Source organism: Astyanax mexicanus, unplaced genomic scaffold (genome assembly GCF_023375975.1).
Source record: "Astyanax mexicanus isolate ESR-SI-001 unplaced genomic scaffold, AstMex3_surface scaffold_31, whole genome shotgun sequence".
NCBI lineage: Eukaryota > Metazoa > Chordata > Actinopteri > Characiformes > Acestrorhamphidae > Astyanax > Astyanax mexicanus.
In genome coordinates this window covers 2,880,833-2,900,062 of record NW_026040041.1, presented here as the reverse complement: position 1 = coordinate 2,900,062, position 19,230 = coordinate 2,880,833, and the positions used below count along the sequence as shown (strand labels likewise).

General features: G+C 34.8%; 1 protein-coding gene and 1 long non-coding RNA gene across 3 annotated transcripts in view; both read right to left on the bottom strand.

The window, feature by feature from the left end:
* The window catches only part of LOC111190276 (class I histocompatibility antigen, Gogo-C*0101/C*0102 alpha chain-like), a 163,417-nt gene that overhangs the window by 53,314 nt on the left and 90,873 nt on the right, over positions 1–19,230 (bottom strand). The window lies entirely within an intron of this gene.
* On the bottom strand, positions 163–18,996 carry LOC125788892 (uncharacterized). Its single transcript, XR_007429856.1, has 5 exons — positions 18,951–18,996; positions 2,253–2,291; positions 2,103–2,156; positions 1,683–1,721; positions 163–1,329 (listed from the first exon to the last, which is right to left on the bottom strand). It is a non-coding gene; the product is annotated as an uncharacterized LOC125788892 (long non-coding RNA).

Genomic DNA, 19,230 nt, shown 5'->3' with positions numbered 1-19,230 from the left:
TAATATTTTAATAAATTTGCCCTAGTGATAAGAAACGAATTCTAACATATAGCTTTATATTTCTGTGTATTTCAAATGTTTTAAGTTTTATATAATTGACGGCAGCACCAGACGCTTTATTTTGCTTTATTTTTCAGATATAAAAGTGAAATTCAGTTAAATAATAGCAAAGTTAAATAAAATAAATTTATGTTCAGTCAAAGTTCTCTTTTAATTTTCCATTTCAAAAACTCCAGAGTGAGAATAAGCATCTGTTGAAATTCTTAAACAGCAGAATGCCTGTCTGCTACAGTCATAGTTACAGTTATTTAGTCTGTGTACTAAACATAAATATAAATCCTTATAACTGACAGAAATAAACTAATAATAATTGATAGTTACTGTGAAGATTTCTAAGTATATTTTATTGAAGAAAAGTAAAGAAGGAGTATCAATCGTGCAAAGCTTTTTTCCGCCGCCAAGATAGAAACACGCCAGAAATGTAGCTGAACACACATCATTTCCAGACCACCCACCCATCAGCGTTAAATTTATCCAAAAGTCCAACGCTATTTTAAGGACGCGTGCCAGGCCTAAAACTAGACTGTTGACGGGTGGCAGTGCGCCACGCTACATGCCTTGCGTGGGGTGTAAGATAGGGCCCTTTGTCTGTTAAAAAAGGGTAATTCAGCTGCTAAAGTAACGTGCAGTAACGGGGTGTAATGGGGAAATGGTAACGGTGTTATAGTTACAGTCGGAGTAATTAGTTAGATTACTCGTTACTGAAAAAAGTAACGGCGTTAGTAACAGAAATAATCGATTATCGGCATCGATTTGACGCCCCCTCTAGTGCAGCGCCCCTATGCGTCGCACACGCTGCATACCCCCTTTTTGCGCCACTGCATCACAATAAGGGAGGAGCCAAACGGCTCATAGAAACAAATGATTCCTGACACCAAATTCTTTCAGCTGATTCACAGAAAACGGAAGGATTTTTTGGTGATTAGATGAACTTAGTGAAACTAATGTCAGTTAGTCAGCAGCTTTATCCGTTCTAGCAGGTAGGAATGGATACTGCTGAACATGTTCCAGTCTGGTTATATTCTACTGTCAGTAACTAGTTAGAGGAGCCTCTTTCAGGGGGATTCTGTTAACAGTGTTGCCATACTTTCCTAGATGGACCAGTACAGAGTTGGTCAGTGTGTTCAGTTCATGGATGTGGGCAGGGTTTAAGAGATAATGGTGATTTATGGTGTTGGTGGTGATGCTGGTATTGGTGCGAGGCACTGCTGGTGAGTAACAGATCTTTCACTGAATCTCCACTTCTTTACTCATCATTTCTCCCAAAAGCTGCAACAATAACAACAACACACAAAGTCTAATTAATTACTAGAATAAACAGAGTACATTTAATTTAATTGTACTTAATTAATACACAGAGCTGGGTACACATTTTTCACTGGACAAAATAAAAAGCCAGAAAAAAAGACAATAACTGAACCTTAACATTCCAGTAGACGTAAAAACACCTAAAAACATAACTTTTCATTTATGCGTATGGTAAGATTTTCTAAAGCACTTTGTCTTTAACAGCGTATTTTACTTACTTTTACTCACCGACAGTGCACAATATGAGATTAAGGATTAAAAATATATTTATTCCGTTAACTGTGTTTATTAAATTAAAAGAGAAGAAGAATTACCCAGATTTGGAGTGGAGACATTCCTGGAATTCCAGCGTTCTATAAAACATTAAAAAGTTACATATTAATATTACATATTTAGTGTAAGATTAGAACTCTAGAGCTGTTCTAATATGGTTTTTCTTTCCAAACTCTGTATTTAAACAACACATCACTTTTAAATATAGAAGTAATTCTAAATGCTAATTCTACACTGTATTTTCTTTTTACCCCTGAAGTTCACTGATAGCATTTTGTTTATTGAGCTCCTTAAAACTCTTAACTCTCTAAACAGGCTGTTTCTGCAGTGATGCCTCAGGGAACAGCTTGGGAACACCCACACCTGCATACGCTGTGAGGTGTTATCTTGTGAGTAAGGTTAAAAACTGGTCTGGATTCAGATTATTGGACGTTCTGGTTATATTATGGTGATGAACTCACGTGCAGCTGGAGTCAGTCCTGCAACCAGTCTCTTCTGACCAAAATCATCACCTGCTAAACAAAAAATAATATTACTCATTTTCTCATTATCTCTTAATCTCAGTAAATATTTCACTGAACAGCAGCTGCTAATATAATAATTAGTATTACCCATATCTGGAGGTAAATTCATTGATTTAGTGCATCTTCCTGTAATGAATAAATAAACATTTATTAAACAGCAGGAGGAAAAATGAAGATTAAAATATAACATTTTACTGATCAGGGGTGGGTTTCCCGAAAACGATCAACCTTAGCAAATAACGAACGAACTGACGAATGACGTGAGTAAAGAACAAACCAGTTCTGCGAGTGTTTCCCAAAGAGCTTCGCAAAGCGAAAAATAACGAAAGAGGTTAAAGAACGTCTTTGTTGACTCCTCCCCCGAAACAGCGCACTCAATCGATCCACAAATATCGATTCAACACTGCCAAATATTATTTGGAGTATTTATTCACTATTACACCTGAAAACCGTTGAAATGTGCTGAAATCAACATCATTATACATATTCTTAAATGCAAGGAACAAAAGGACTGTGAAATAAAAATAAATAAATATATATAAATACAATAATTATAATTACAATTAGGGAAAAAATATATATATAATCCAAAATCCTAAAAATATAGCCATTCAAAGCGTGTATTTGCAGAAAATGAGAAATGTCTAAAATAACATAAAAGATGCAGAGCTTTCAGACCTCAAATGATGCCCAAAAAAAAAGAAAGTTCATAATTTAAAGTTTTAAGAGTTCAGAAATGAATATTCGGCGAATTAACCCTGGTTCTCAATCACATTTGTATGCATCTTGGCATGTTCTCCTCCACCAGTCTTACACACTGAGCCATTCCTGGTGATCATGCTTCTTCCTCTTGATTATATACAATTATTATTTGTTAAAATCAAAAAGACTCGTCATTATTAGGTGCTCTCTTACTTTTTCCAGAGCTATAAATATATATAACTACACACACACACAAAACAAATCAATTGGTCCTTCAACCAATCAGTAATTTAATCACTCCACCCTCCAGCGTATATATGGGCTTGCTTAAATCCGGAAGGATGGCTAACACTGCACGAAAGCGAAAACAACACTTCACCAAAGATGAAATAAACCTCTTATTGGAAGAGGTGGAGAAGAACCAAGAAGTGTTGTTCTCCAAAGCCAGAGGAAGCCTCACAAATTCAGAGAAAAAAGAAATGGGACCAAATTGCAAACAGTCTTAGTGCATGCAATAGTTTTAAAAGAAGTGGCACTGAGGTCAGAAAGAAATGGAATGACTTCTCAAGCTTAGCTTAAAAAAGGGGGCTGAGCTTAGGAGAGAGAAGTCCAAAACTGTTGGAGGGCAACTGCTGACAGTGCCCCTCTCCTCAGAGGAGGAAAGGGTCCTGGCCATACTGGGCCCAACTGTGACAGAGGGAATATCTGGAGGGGTAGATGTCTGCTTGAAAGAATTTCCATCCACCTCACCCCAGCCTGCCTCTCCAGTGCAGCCTTCCCCATGCTCCAGTACTGCCTCCTCTGCAGGACCCTCACTCACAGGACCATGTGCAAGGCCTCGATCAGAGAGGAACAAAAGGCCCAGTGCTTGTGGGTGCAGTGAGGAATTGATTGCACTAGAAAAGGAGAGGCTGCAGACTGACAAAGACCAGGTCCAACTCAAACGTGAAGAGCTTCAGTTGCGGCGCGAGAAACTGCAACTGCAGGAGAGACACCATCAGGAGCCACTAAGCATAAAAAAGTCAAAGCTTTAAATCCTGGCCAAACAGTTGGAACTGGCTGAGGCTCAGTTTAGCAGACCCTCTATTTCCGTGCCAATATTTTTCCCTTCAGCACAAGGTAAGTAGTTTAAACACAGAAAACACAAGCTTGATGTGTCTGCATATCATGACTATGTTTATAACCCTTATTCACATTATGTTTCAGACCCAAGCACAACAGACGAGCCTCCTGATGTCTGACCGTGTCACACCATGTTGTTTATTGTGTTTATTTTACTATAATTGTATTGATTTAATTTGCTTTTGTTTTTCTGGCTGCACAAGAAACGCAATAAAAAGGTAAAAGAGCACGACTCAAATGTCTTTACATGTATTTTAATGGTTTACAATAAACTGAAATAATACCAACTTAACTAAGGCACATACTTCAAACATAAATTAACATTTAACCAAACACATTTGTTATTATATTTTCAACCCCGCCTGGTGAACGCCCTCTCTCTGTTCTCCGGGCAGTTCAATTATGCCATATTCCTCTCTGTCCTCCTCCTCTGTGTCCTCTGCATCACGAGGAAGACGAATGCCAGCCTGCACTGCAATATTGTGCAACATAGCGCACACCACAATTACTGCACAGCAGCGGGCAGGTGTGAACCGGAGCCCCCCCGACGACTTATAAAGGCATCGAAAACGCATCTTCAGGATGCCCAGAGCGCGCTCCACTACGCTTTGTGTTCTCCTGTGTGCCCTGTTGAACCTCTCCTCAGCTGCAGTTTGGGGGTTCATCACAGGAGTTAGCAGGTACGCACGTAGAGGATACCCGCTATCACCCAGCAGACATCCACCAGCAAATCCACCGTCTTTTGCCAGTTGACACACCCCAGAGTTAGCCCAGACGAACGCGTCATGCGTGCTCCCAGGCCACTTGGCTACAATGTCAGTAAAGAGCCCCTGATGGTTGCATGTGACCTGCACATTTTATGCAGAGTACCCTTTACGAGAGGTGTAGATTGGATTTAACAGGCTGGGAGTGTGTATAGGAATTAGTGTTCCATCCACTGCACCCACAACACCAGGGACATTTCCAATAAGATGAAACCCTATCTTGGTGGTATGTAATTCCCTGCCTGTTGGGAATGAATATAGGTGCGTCCATGGTGCAGAAGCAGCCTGGTAACACAATACACGCACTTGGACACAGCAGCCTTGCTAAGCCCATGACCATCACCAATAGTCTGCAGAAATCCACCTGTTGCATAATATCGGAGGGCAGTGAGGAGCTGCACTGTGGGACTCAGAGCAAAATTTCTGCGGGTTGATCTTGCCAGTTGCTGTTTTACCAAATCCTGTAAAGCAGTTATTTCACCCCTGGGCAGCCTGTATTTGTCGATTAGCTCTTCATCGCTGAGCTCATCTAGTGGGTTAATATTTGTGCGTAGAGCAGCATTGAGACCAACGGCTCCACCTCTTCTCAAACGGCGACGCTGATTTAAAGCAAATATTCTTTGGATGGCCGCCATCTGCAGAATCTTTTGATCTATTGCCAGTCTTCCCATGGACTGTTCACGTCTGTGTTTGATTGGTCATTTCATAGAGGGCCCAATTAGACTGCAAGCTGATATAATTTGGACTGTAATGAGGGTATATATATAATATAGTATAATATGATATAATAGATAGATAGATAGATAGATAGATAGATAGATAGATAGATAGATAGATAGATAGTTTATTGATCCCCGAGGGGAAATTCCAGAAATTATATATATATATTATATATATTATAATTATATATAATATAATATTATATACTATAATATAATATACTATAATATAATATACTATAATATAATACAATATAATATAGCATGACATAACGTAACATAACATATATTACTTGAATAACAATGATTATTTAATTTTTCGCCCTCAGAATTGGTGGTCTCTGGTGTTTAAGTTGCTGAACTGCAAGCAGAATTGGCTTTAAGATGTTCGTCAGAAATAACGACGGGGTGGGGGCACTCGTTTACGTAGTACTTTAGTTACGCACGGGTTTGGGAAACACTCTTTAATTAACGATCAATCTTAAGTACGAGTTAACGAAGTTCTTAGCGTTACTAAGCTTTCGGGAAACCCACCCCTGAGTTGGTGCTTACATTTAAATATCTGAGGACAATTTAAAAAGTCAGGAATATTATTTCTCCTGATGAGGAAACAGTATTGATTAGTTGATTGTTTTTTACTCCGTGTTTAGTAAATGTTCTCTTTAAGATCAGGTGATGAACTTACGTTCCGCTGAGATCAGATCTAAAATCAGTCTGTTCTGAGCTTCTTCATCATCACCAGCTGATAAAAAAATAAAAAAGAGATAAATAATGTATTTCTTTATTTCATTCAGGCAGAAATGAGAATATTGTTTTTGTTTTTTTGTGATATATAATGTGAATATATTGTAATATGTAATGTAATGTTATGTGACTGTAGCTGAATAGCAGGTAAATTAAACATTACCAAAATCAGGAGGATTAAACATTGAATGAGTTGATCTTCCTGTAATAAAAAGCATTTATTAAACAGACAGTCTTATTTTTACCATCATTAAACATCAGGTAATAAAGAATAAGAAAACAGGATCCAATTAAATATTGCAATTATTTATTTCTAGGCACGTCAGAATTATTCCATTATTTCCATTAATAACTTTATTGTAATTTAAATACTGTATATTATGATACAATGAAAATAAAATAACAATGTATTTACACTCTACTTTTAAAGAGCGATGAACTTTTAGAATATGAATCAGGGTAAAAATAATATTTCCTTTTAGAACGATAAGAGAACATGGTTGGTGTAACTGGAACTGCATTATCATGGTTTAAATCATACTTAACCCATCGCTGTCAGTTTGTGAGGATAAATGATATGTCTTCCAGTTATACCAAGGTAAGATATGGAATTCCACAAGGCTCTATATTAGGACCGTTATTATTTACATTATATTATTTTATTATATTATATTATATTATTATACATTATGCGGATGACACAGTCTCAATCTTTAAGTCTAAATGCAAATTCTACACTGTATTTTCTTTTTACCCCTGAAGTTCACTGATAGCACTTTGTTTGTTGAGCTCCTTAAAACCCTTAACTTTCTAAACAGGCTGTTTCTGCAGTGATGCCTCAGGGAACAGCTTGGGAACGCCCACACCTGCATACGTAGTGAGGTGTTATCTTGTGAGTATGGTTAAACACTGGTCTGTATTGAGTGTTTATTGGACGTTCTGGTTATGATATGGTGATGAACTCACGTGCAGCTGGAGTCAGTCCTGCAACCAGTCTCTTCTGACCTTCATCATTATCATCATCATCATCATCATCATCATCACCAGCTAAATAAAACATAATAATACTCATTTTCTACATTAGTGATTTTTAGCATTGTTAATCTCAGTAAATATTTCACTGAACAGCAGCTGCTAATATAATAATTAGTATTACCCATTAATAGAGGTAAATCCATTGGTTTAGTGGATCTTCATGTAATGAATAGATAAACATTTATTAAACAGTAGGAGGAAAAATGAAGATTAAAATATAACATTTTACTGATCAGATTTGGTGCTTATATTTAAATATCTGAGGACAATATTAGGGCACTCTTGGGAATCAAAAACACACTATTACACACATTTATACGCATTAAGAGTTGTTTCTATTAAAGAAAAAATCTTGGGTGTATAATTTTAAAAGTTAATAAAGGGGTTTTAAGCAGAAGTAAGGTAAAAGTTAAAAGTATTTTTTCAGTATGAAACTTATCCTGCTTGCCTTAATTACTGTAATCAACATTTAAACCTGCAAAAACATAAACTAAATTGCAATGTTATGTTTTTAATGTTATGTAAAACTATTGTGTTTTATCTGTTGGTCTTTTAAAAGTAATGAAGTTTGAACATGTATTTTTTGAATTATCGTAATTAAAGCATTACCTGTAAGAGGTTAGGAACACCACTGCACTAATTATTGATAGAATTATCAGTAGTAAACTTAATAATTCAGTATTGACACTGATTTTTAGGATTGTTTGGCTTGTTAACCTGTAAACAAAGTAAATTAGCTGCAGGTTAAATAAGCAGCAGTGTTAAAAAAAGTAAAGCGTGTGAGAAAGGTGACAAAAATGTGAGGTTATTTAGTGTGCATTCTCTTTATGATCAGGTGAGAAACTCACCTTCAGTTGAGTTCAGTCCTACAGACAGTCTGTCCTGACCTTCATCATCACCACCATCACCATTATAATTATCATCACCATCACCATTATCATCATCATCTGATAGAGAAAGAGAAAAGAGAATCATTTTAAATATTAAAATAAGAGCATCACTTTACTGTAGGGTACTGTTAATAAAGCTACATAACTCCTACATAAGCATGTAATAACAACTTAAAATAAACACATTTATAAATGCTTATTACAAAAAGGGATCAACTGACATCAAGGCTGCTTATGGTCATGTGACAGATATTTGTTGATATTTTTTGGTGTAATTTTCATGTTTGTTGAGAAATAAATATTTTAGCCTACTTTTAGAGAACTTGGGGATCTAGATGATATATCCATAAAAAAATTAAGAAGCACTGTTTCAGTATAATTGCATCATTATATAACTGCATTAATTAAAAACACTGTTTTAGTAAAAACACAAAAACAAACTAGCTACATTATTTTTATTATTTGTAATAATAATAATAATAATAATAATAATAATAATAATAATAATAATAATAAACATTGAAAGATCAATGTAACAATGAAAAGTGTTGTGTTGCCTTTGATTGCTAATCCTGGCCTCAGAAGACCAAAGACATGGAAATTCAAAGTGCAACTTAACATGACACTTTTAGGACAGTCTGAGGACAATCTAAAGACAATATTAGCATAATCAAAGGACAATATTAGGATAATCTGTGGACAATACTAGAACAATCTGAGGATAATCTGAGGACAACATTCAGACAATTTGTGGACAGTATTAGGACATTTTGAGAACAATAGTATGACAATCCAATTAAAATATTAGGACAATCTGAGGATAATATTAGGATGATCTAAGAAGAGTATTAGAATATCTGAGGGAAATGTTAGGACAATGTAAAGACAATCTCAGGGCAACATTCAGACAATTTGGGGACAGTATTAGGACATTTGGAGGAAAATCAGAGAACAATATTAGGACATTATTTGGACAATTTGTGTACAATATTAGAACAATCTGAGGACAACATTAGGACAATCTGAGGACAACATAAGGACAACCTGAGGACAATATTAGAACACTCTGAGGACAATATTAGAACAATCTGAGGACAACATTAGAACAATCTGAGGACAATATTAGGACAATCTGAGGACAATATTAGAACAATCTGAGGACAATATTAGGACAATGTGAGGACAATATTAGAACAATCTGAGGACAACATTAGGACAATCTGAGGACAATATTAGGACAATCTGAGGAGAATATTAGAACAATCTGAGGACAACATAAGGACAACCTGAGGACAATATTAGAACACTTTGAGGACAATATTAGAACAATCTGAGGACAACATTAGAACAATCTGAGGACAATATTAGGACAATCTGAGGACAATATTAGAACAATCTGAGGACAATATTAGGACAATCTGAGGACAATATTAGAACAATCTGAGGACAACATTAGAACAAAACATTAGAACAATCTGAGGACAATATTAGAACAATCTGAGGACAATATTAGAACAATCTGAGGACAATATTAGGACAATCTGAGGACAACATTAGAACAATCTGAGGACAACATTAGAACAATCTGAGGACAATATTAGAACAATCTGAGGACAATATTAGAACAATCTGAGGACAATATTAGAACAATCTGAGGACAATATTAGGACAATCTGAGGACAATATTAGAACAATCTGAGGACAATATTAGAACAATCTGAGGACAATATTAGAACAATCTGAGGACAATATTAGGACAATCTGAGGAGAATATTAGAACAATCTGAGGAGAATATTAGAACAATCTGAGGACAACATAAGGACAATCTGAGGACAGTATTAGAACAATCTGAGGACAATATTAGAACAATCTGAGGACAATATTAGGACAATCTGAGGACATATTAGAACAATCTGAGGACAATATTAGAACAATCTGAGGACAATATTAGGACAATCTGAGGACAATATTAGAACAATCTGAGGACAACATTAGGACAATCTGAGGACAATATTAGGACAATCTGAGGACAATATTAGAACAATCTGAGGACAATATTAGGACAATCTGAGGACAATATTAGAACAATCTGAGGACAATATTAGAACAATCTGAGGACATTAGAGCAATCTGAGGACAATATTAGGACAATCTGAGGACAATATTAGAACAATCTGAGGACAATATTAGAACAATCTGAGGACAATATTAGGACAATCTGAGGAGAATATTAGAACAATCTGAGGACAACATTAGAACAATCTGAGGACAACATTAGGACAATCTGAGGACAATATTACGACAATCTGAGGACAATATTAGAACAATCTGAGGACAATATTAGAACAATCTGAGGACAACATTAGAACAATCTGAGGACAATATTATGACAATCTGAGGACAATATTAGAACAATCTGAGGACAATATTAGGACAATCTGAGGACAATATTAGAACAATCTGAGGACAATATTAGAACAATCTGAGGAGAATATTAGAACAATCTGAGGACAACATTAGGACAATCTGAGGACAATATTAGAACAATCTGAGGACAATATTAGAACAATCTGAGGACAGTATTAGAACAATCTGAGGACAATATTAGAACAATCTGAGGACAACATTAGAACAATCTGAGGACAATATTAGAACAATCTGAGGACAATATTAGAAAAATCTGAGGACAGTATTAGAACAATCTGAGGACAACATTAGAACAATATTAGGACAATCTGAGGACAATATTAGAACAATCTGAGGACAGTATTAGAACAATATTAGGACAATCTGAGGACAATATTAGAACAATCTGAGGACAGTATTAGAACAATATTAGGACAATCTGAGGACAATATTAGAACAATCTGAGGACAACATTAGAACAATCTGAGGACAATCTGAGGACAGTATTAGAACAATCTGAGGACAATATTAGAACAATCTGAGGACAGTATTAGAACAATATTAGAACAATCTGAGGACAGTATTAGAACAATATTAGGACAATCTGAGGACAGTATTAGAACAATATTAGGACAATCTGAGGACAATATTAGAACAATCTGAGGACAATATTAGGACAATCTGAGGACAATATTAGAACAATCTGAGGACAATATTAGGACAATCTGAGGAGAATATTAGAACAATCTGAGGACAACATTAGGACAATCTGAGGACAATATTAGAACAATCTGAGGACAATATTAGAACAATCTGAGGACAGTATTAGAACAATCTGAGGACAATATTAGAACAATCTGAGGACAACATTAGAACAATCTGAGGACAACATTAGAACAATCTGAGGACAATATTAGAACAATCTGAGGACAGTATTAGAACAATATTAGGACAATCTGAGGACAATATTAGAACAATCTGAGGACAGTATTAGAACAATATTAGGACAATCTGAGGACAATATTAGAACAATCTGAGGACAGTATTAGAACAATATTAGGACAATCTGAGGACAATATTAGAACAATCTGAGGACAGTATTAGAACAATATTAGAACAATCTGAGGACAATATTAGAACAATCTGAGGACAGTATTAGAACAATATTAGAACAATCTGAGGACAGTATTAGAACAATATTAGGACAATCTGAGGACAGTATTAGAACAATATTAGGACAATCTGAGGACAATATTAGAACAATCTGAGGACAATATTAGGACAATCTGAGGACAATATTAGAACAATCTGAGGACAACATTAGGACAATCTGAGGACAATATTAGAACAATCTGAGGACAATATTAGGACAATCTGAGGAGAATATTAGAACAATCTAAGGACAACATTAGGACAATCTGAGGACAATATTAGAACAATCTGAGGACAATATTAGAACAATCTGAGGACAGTATTAGAACAATCTGAGGACAATATTAGAACAATCTGAGGACAACATTAGAACAATCTGAGGACAATATTAGAACAATCTGAGGACAATATTAGAAAAATCTGAGGACAGTATTAGAACAATCTGAGGACAACATTAGAACAATCTGAGGACAACATTAGAACAATCTGAGGACAACATTAGAACAATCTGAGGACAATATTAGAACAATCTGAGGACAATATTAGAAAAATCTGAGGACAGTATTAGAACAATCTGAGGACAACATTATAACAATATTAGGACAATCTGAGGACAATATTAGAACAATCTGAGGACAGTATTAGAACAATATTAGAACAATCTGAGGACAGTATTAGAACAATCTGAGGACAGTATTAGAACAATATTAGAACAATCTGAGGACAACATTAGAACAATCTGAGGACAATATTAGAACAATCTGAGGACAATATTAGAAAAATCTGAGGACAGTATTAGAACAATCTGAGGACAACATTAGAACAATCTGAGGACAACATTAGAACAATCTGAGGACAATATTAGAACAATCTGAGGACAATATTAGAAAAATCTGAGGACAGTATTAGAACAATCTGAGGACAACATTAGAACAATATTAGGACAATCTGAGGACAATATTAGAACAATCTGAGGACAGTATTAGAACAATATTAGAACAATCTGAGGACAGTATTAGAACAATCTGAGGACAGTATTAGAACAATCTGAGGACAATATTAGAACAATCTGAGGACAATATTAGAACAATATTAGAACAATCTGAGGACAGTATTAGAACAATATTAGAACAATCTGAGGACAGTATTAGAACAATATTAGAACAATATTAGGACAATCTGAGGACAGTATTAGAACAATATTAGGACAATCTGAGGACAATATTAGAACAATCTGAGGACAATATTAGGACAATCTGAGGACAATATTAGGACAATCTGAGGACAATATTAGAACAATCTGAGGACAGTATTAGAACAATATTAGGACAATCTGAGGACAGTATTAGAACAATCTGAGGACAATATTAGAACAATCTGAGGACAATATTAGGACAATCTGAGGACAATATTAGAACAATCTGAGGACAGTATTAGAACAATATTAGGACAATCTGAGGACAGTATTAGAACAATATTAGGACAATCTGAGGACAATATTAGAACAATCTGAGGACAATATTAGGACAATCTGAGGACAATATTAGGACAATCTGAGGACAATATTAGGACAATCTGAGGACAATATTAGGACAATCTGAGGACAATATTAGAACAATCTGAGGACAATATTAGAACAATATTAGGACAATCTGAGGACAATATTAGAACAATCTGAGGACAGTATTAGAACAATATTAGAACAATCTGAGGACAGTATTAGAACAATCTGAGGACAGTATTAGAACAATCTGAGGACAATATTAGAACAATCTGAGGACAATATTAGAACAATATTAGAACAATCTGAGGACAGTATTAGAACAATATTAGAACAATCTGAGGACAGTATTAGAACAATATTAGAACAATATTAGGACAATCTGAGGACAGTATTAGAACAATATTAGGACAATCTGAGGACAATATTAGAACAATCTGAGGACAATATTAGGACAATCTGAGGACAATATTAGGACAATCTGAGGACAATATTAGAACAATCTGAGGACAGTATTAGAACAATATTAGGACAATCTGAGGACAGTATTAGAACAATCTGAGGACAATATTAGAACAATCTGAGGACAATATTAGGACAATCTGAGGACAATATTAGAACAATCTGAGGACAGTATTAGAACAATATTAGGACAATCTGAGGACAGTATTAGAACAATATTAGGACAATCTGAGGACAATATTAGAACAATCTGAGGACAATATTAGGACAATCTGAGGACAATATTAGGACAATCTGAGGACAATATTAGGACAATCTGAGGACAATATTAGGACAATCTGAGGACAATATTAGAACAATCTGAGGACAGTATCAGGAGGAACTGAGATGAAGAGTAATTCCATCACTCTGCCTCCCTGAATGACAATATTACACATTTAGGACAATTTGAGGACAATATTAGAACAATCTGAGGACAGTATTAGAACAATATTAGGACAATCTGAGGACAGTATTAGAACAATATTAGGACAATCTGAGGACAATATTAGAACAATCTGAGGACAATATTAGGACAATCTGAGGACAATATTAGGACAATCTGAGGACAATATTAGGACAATCTGAGGACAATATTAGGACAATCTGAGGACAATATTAGAACAATCTGAGGACAGTATCAGGAGGAACTGAGATGAAGAGTAATTCCATCACTCTGCCTCCCTGAATGACAATATTACACATTTAGGACAATTTGAGGACAATATTAGGACAATCTGAGGACAATTTTGAGGTGGACTTTGTATTTTGATCCAGTGTTTATTCACTATATGAGACTCTTTTCTATATAAAAGTCAGGAATATTATTTCTCCTGATGAGGAAACAGTATTGATTAGTTGATTGTCTTTTTCTCTGTGTTTAATGAATGTTCTCTTTAAGATCAGGTGATGAACTTACGTTCTGCTGAGCTCAGATCTAAAATCAGTCTGTTCTGAGCTTCTTCATCATCACCAGCTGATAAAGAAAAAAAAATAAAATTATATATAATGTGTTTAATTATTTAATTTATTCAGAATTGAGAATACTGCACTGTTCATACTTACCCTAAAAGCATATCAGTGGGCAAAACCCTGAACTATACTTACCTGGGGGTTTATTTCCTCTGTAGAAGGGGAGGCGAGCGAAAGAACCTAAAAAAAGTACAGTAAATATGATAATTATGTGTGCACACTGTACATGTGATAAATTATGCCTATTGTGTTTATCACAATGTTTTTTGTGATATATAATGTGAATATAATATGTAATGTAATGTTGAATAATCATGTTACTATGTGCTGTAGCTGAATATCAGTTAAAAATTAAACATTACCCAAATATGAAGGATCCTTTATTGAACGAGGGGATTTTCCTGTAATAAAAAAGCCATTAGTAGACACACAGTCTTGTTCTCAGCATCATCAAACTTAAGAAAACATGATCCATTTCAATAGTGCAGTAATTTTTTTCTAGGTGTGTCAGAATAACCTGGGAATTATTTTCATAAACAACATTATTGTCATTTAAATACTGTATATTACCACTGATATAATGAAAATAGAATCCCTTTTAAAGAGAGATTAAGAGAAGTCAGGTGAGTAAAGGTCATCCACAAGCAGTAAAACGATAACAAAAATGCAAAAACGAGAAAGCAACAAAAAGGTCAAAACACAGAGAGAACAGGACAATAAGAAACACCTGGTAACTGCAAACCATACTCAGCAAGGAGCATGTGAACACAGGGGGTATATATATATATATATATATATACTCTGTCCAATGAAAAATCTCCATTATCTCCATTTTTGTGGATTTTCAGTTTACTACTAAATTTGTACACACAAACTGACCTACACTGAAAGTTAAGAAGACTTTATCTCTCCTGTAAAGTTGCCGTTTTAAAGATACCATATTTTGCGCACTTTAAAGCACACTTAAATTTTTTACATTTTCCCAACAATCATCAGAGCTCCTTATAATCTGGTGCTCCTTATGTATGAATTCTACCAGTCAGATATTATATATATACAGAGTTATACAGGAGTTTCAGTTTAGTTTCTCCAGCACTGAGACTGGTGCAGTATTAGCATTAGCCGCTAACCACACTATGCTCTAGCTCTTTTGACATGCAGAAGTGAGAATTCTCGGACTGTAGCCTGCTGCTAACCCCGGCTAGCACTGCTGGAGCAGCATTAGCATTTCCAGCACTCGTTTGACTTTGACTCTTCTGAAATGTTTTTTTTTATTTAAATTACAGTGTTTTTTACTCAGCTTGGCCCTACAGGTCTCGCCACTCAGCGGTGAGAGCTGCTGAATTGGAAAGAAAACATGCCAACACCTGTGTTCCTTACTAGTGTCGCTTAATGCAATTTGTAATGTGGTTCATCTTGTGTATTAAAATAGACATCTGGGAAACAAACACATCTGACAGTCACAGTTCCAAAACTTTTGCTCACAAGAAAAATGCATGGGTTCAGACAGAATCTGCTACAGTTTCTTCTGACCTCACTGTTCCAATACTTTTGGAGTTTGGCAGTTTAAAGGATTTGTTTGGATTATTGATGCTCTCTGTGAATTTCATTGGCAATTTTTGGATTGTACTGATTATAAAGTAAATTATATACTCACCAGTTACTCTCATCTTAATATAGATGAAGATAACCACGGACACCAGCAGAACTCCAGGCAAAATGATCGCCAGCAGAACTCTAGTAAATTCTGGGCTTGAATCTCGGATTTTCTCTGTAAAGAAAACAGTTCTAAACATAAATGAGTCATATGAACTGCACTGAGAGGTAAGAATATCACTGAACTCTCAATCTCTCCATACCACAAACCAATACAATTCACATTTTTAATAAAATATCAGTTTTAATAAGATTCACCTTTTTGTGCGTTTCTGTAAGACTCCTGGGATTTCTTGAGCCAGTCTTCACACTTTTTCTTCCAGTTGAGTGACTCATACATTTGGAGTATTTTAGAGTATACTGAATTGCAGCTCATGTTATTATTATATCTGCACTGATTTATGTCGCTCACAATGTTCTCTGATCTGCTGGAGTTTCCAGTCTCACAGTCGGTTATCCTCACGCGAACCTTAACAACTGAACCTGAGGAAAAACACAATTACTTTTACAAACTATGAGGAATCTCACAGAGATAAAAGAAGAATTACTGAATAATTAAATCACTAACCATTCTTCTTCATATTTATTATCAGAGATTCTACAGCAGACTGAATCATCTCTTCACAACTCTTCCAGTTGATCTTCTGATTATCCTGCCTCCATTCTGTGCTGCCAGTTGTATATTGGATGAAGACAGAGAGCTGAGGGAGTTCCTCTGGTGAAGAAAAGAAGAAAGAAGGTGTAAATTCATTAATAGATTAGTCAAAAGTTCTCATATAAAACACTCTGTTATGCCTATAAATTATACTTATTCATGTAACCAGAAAACAAAGGCAGGTTTTAAAGTGAAATGCTTTACTGAATATCGCCTTCAATACAGCACAAAAGAACACAAGGGTCAGTGGACCAATCACAGTTTCTGCCTCTGCGTTGCCATCTCTTGATTTCTTATTTTTTGGCATGTTTGTCTCAGATCATCAAACAAATTCAAATTCAAATATTATAAGATAAAACAAAGGTTTCTATTATTAGGGAGAAAAAAAACCCAAATGTTCATTGCCCTGTGTGAAAAAATGTTATGTCTTAATTATAAAAGAGTTTGAACATTTTATATACCATTTTTTTAGGAAAAATGAGTGAATTATTCTAATTAAAGCATTACCTGTTAGAGGTAAGGAAATAAGGCTAATAAACACATTTATAAATGCTTATTCCAAAAGGGGTCAACTCACATCAAGGCTGCTTATGGTCATGTGACAGATATTTGTTGATATTTTTTGGTGTAATTTTCATGTATGTTGAGAAATAAATATTTTAGCCTACTTTTAGAGAACTTGGGGATCTGGATGATATATCCATAAAAAAATTAATAATAATTCCATCATTATATAACTGCATAAATTAAAAAACACTGTTTTAGTAAAAACACAAAAACAAACTAGCTACATTATTTTTATTATTTTTAATAATAATAATAATAATAATAAACATTGAAAGATCAATGTAACAATGAAAAGTGTTGTGTTGCCTTTGATGGCTAATCCTGGCCTCAGAAGACCAAAGACATGGAAATTCAAAGTGCAACTTAACATGACACTTTTAGGACAGTCTGAGGACAATCTAAAGACAATATTAGCATAATCAAAGGACAATATTAGGATAATCTGTGGACAATACTAGAACAATCTGAGGATAATCTGAGGACAACATTCAGACAATTTGTGGACAGTATTAGGACATTTTGAGAACAATATTATGACAATCCAATTAAAATATTAGGACAATCTGAGGATAATATTAGGACAATCTGAGGATAATATTAGGATGATCTAAGAAGAGTATTAGAATATCTGAGGGAAATGTTAGGACAATGTAAAGACAATCTCAGGGCAACATTCAGACAATTTGGGGACAGTATTAGGACATTTGTAGGAAAATCAGAGGACAATATTAGGACATTATTTGGACAATTTGTGTACAATATTAGGACAATCTGAGGACAATATTAGAACAACATTAGAACAATCTGAGGACAATATTAGAACAATCTGAGGACAATATTAGAACAATCTGAGGACAATATTAGGACAATCTGAGGACAATATTAGGACAATCTGAGGACAATATTAGGACAATCTGAGGACAATATTAGAACAACATTAGAACAATCTGAGAACAATATTAGGACAATCTGAGGACAACATAAGGACAATTTGAGGACAATATTAGAACAATATTAGGACAATATTAGGACAATCTGAGGACAGTATTAGAACAATCTGAGGACAATATTAGGACAATCTGAGGACAATATTAGAACAATATTAGGACAATCTGAGGACATTATCAGGAGGAACTGAGATGAAGAGTAATTCCATCACTCTGCCTCCCTGAATGACAATATTACACATTTAGGACAATATTAGGACAATCTGAGGAGAATTTTGAGGTGGACTATGTGTTTTTATTTGAATATGTATTTTATTCACTATATGAGACTCTTTTCTATATAAAAGTCAGGGATATTATTTCTCCTGATGAGGAAACAGTATTGATTAGTTGATTGTTTTTTACTCCGTGTTTAGTAAATGTTCTCTTTAAGATCAGGTGATGAACTCACGTTCCGCTGAGATCAGTCTGTTCTGAGCTTCATCTTCATCACCAGCTGATAAAGAAAAAAAATAAAATTATATATAATGTGTTTAATTATTTAATTTATTCAGAATTGAGAATACTGCACTGTTCATACTTACCCTAAAAGCATATCAGTGGGCAAAACCCTGAACTATTCTTACCTGGGGGTTTATTTCCTCTGTAGAAGGGGAGGCAAGCGAAAGAACCTAAAAAAGTACAGTAAATATGATAATTATGTGTGCACACTGTACATGTGATAAATTATG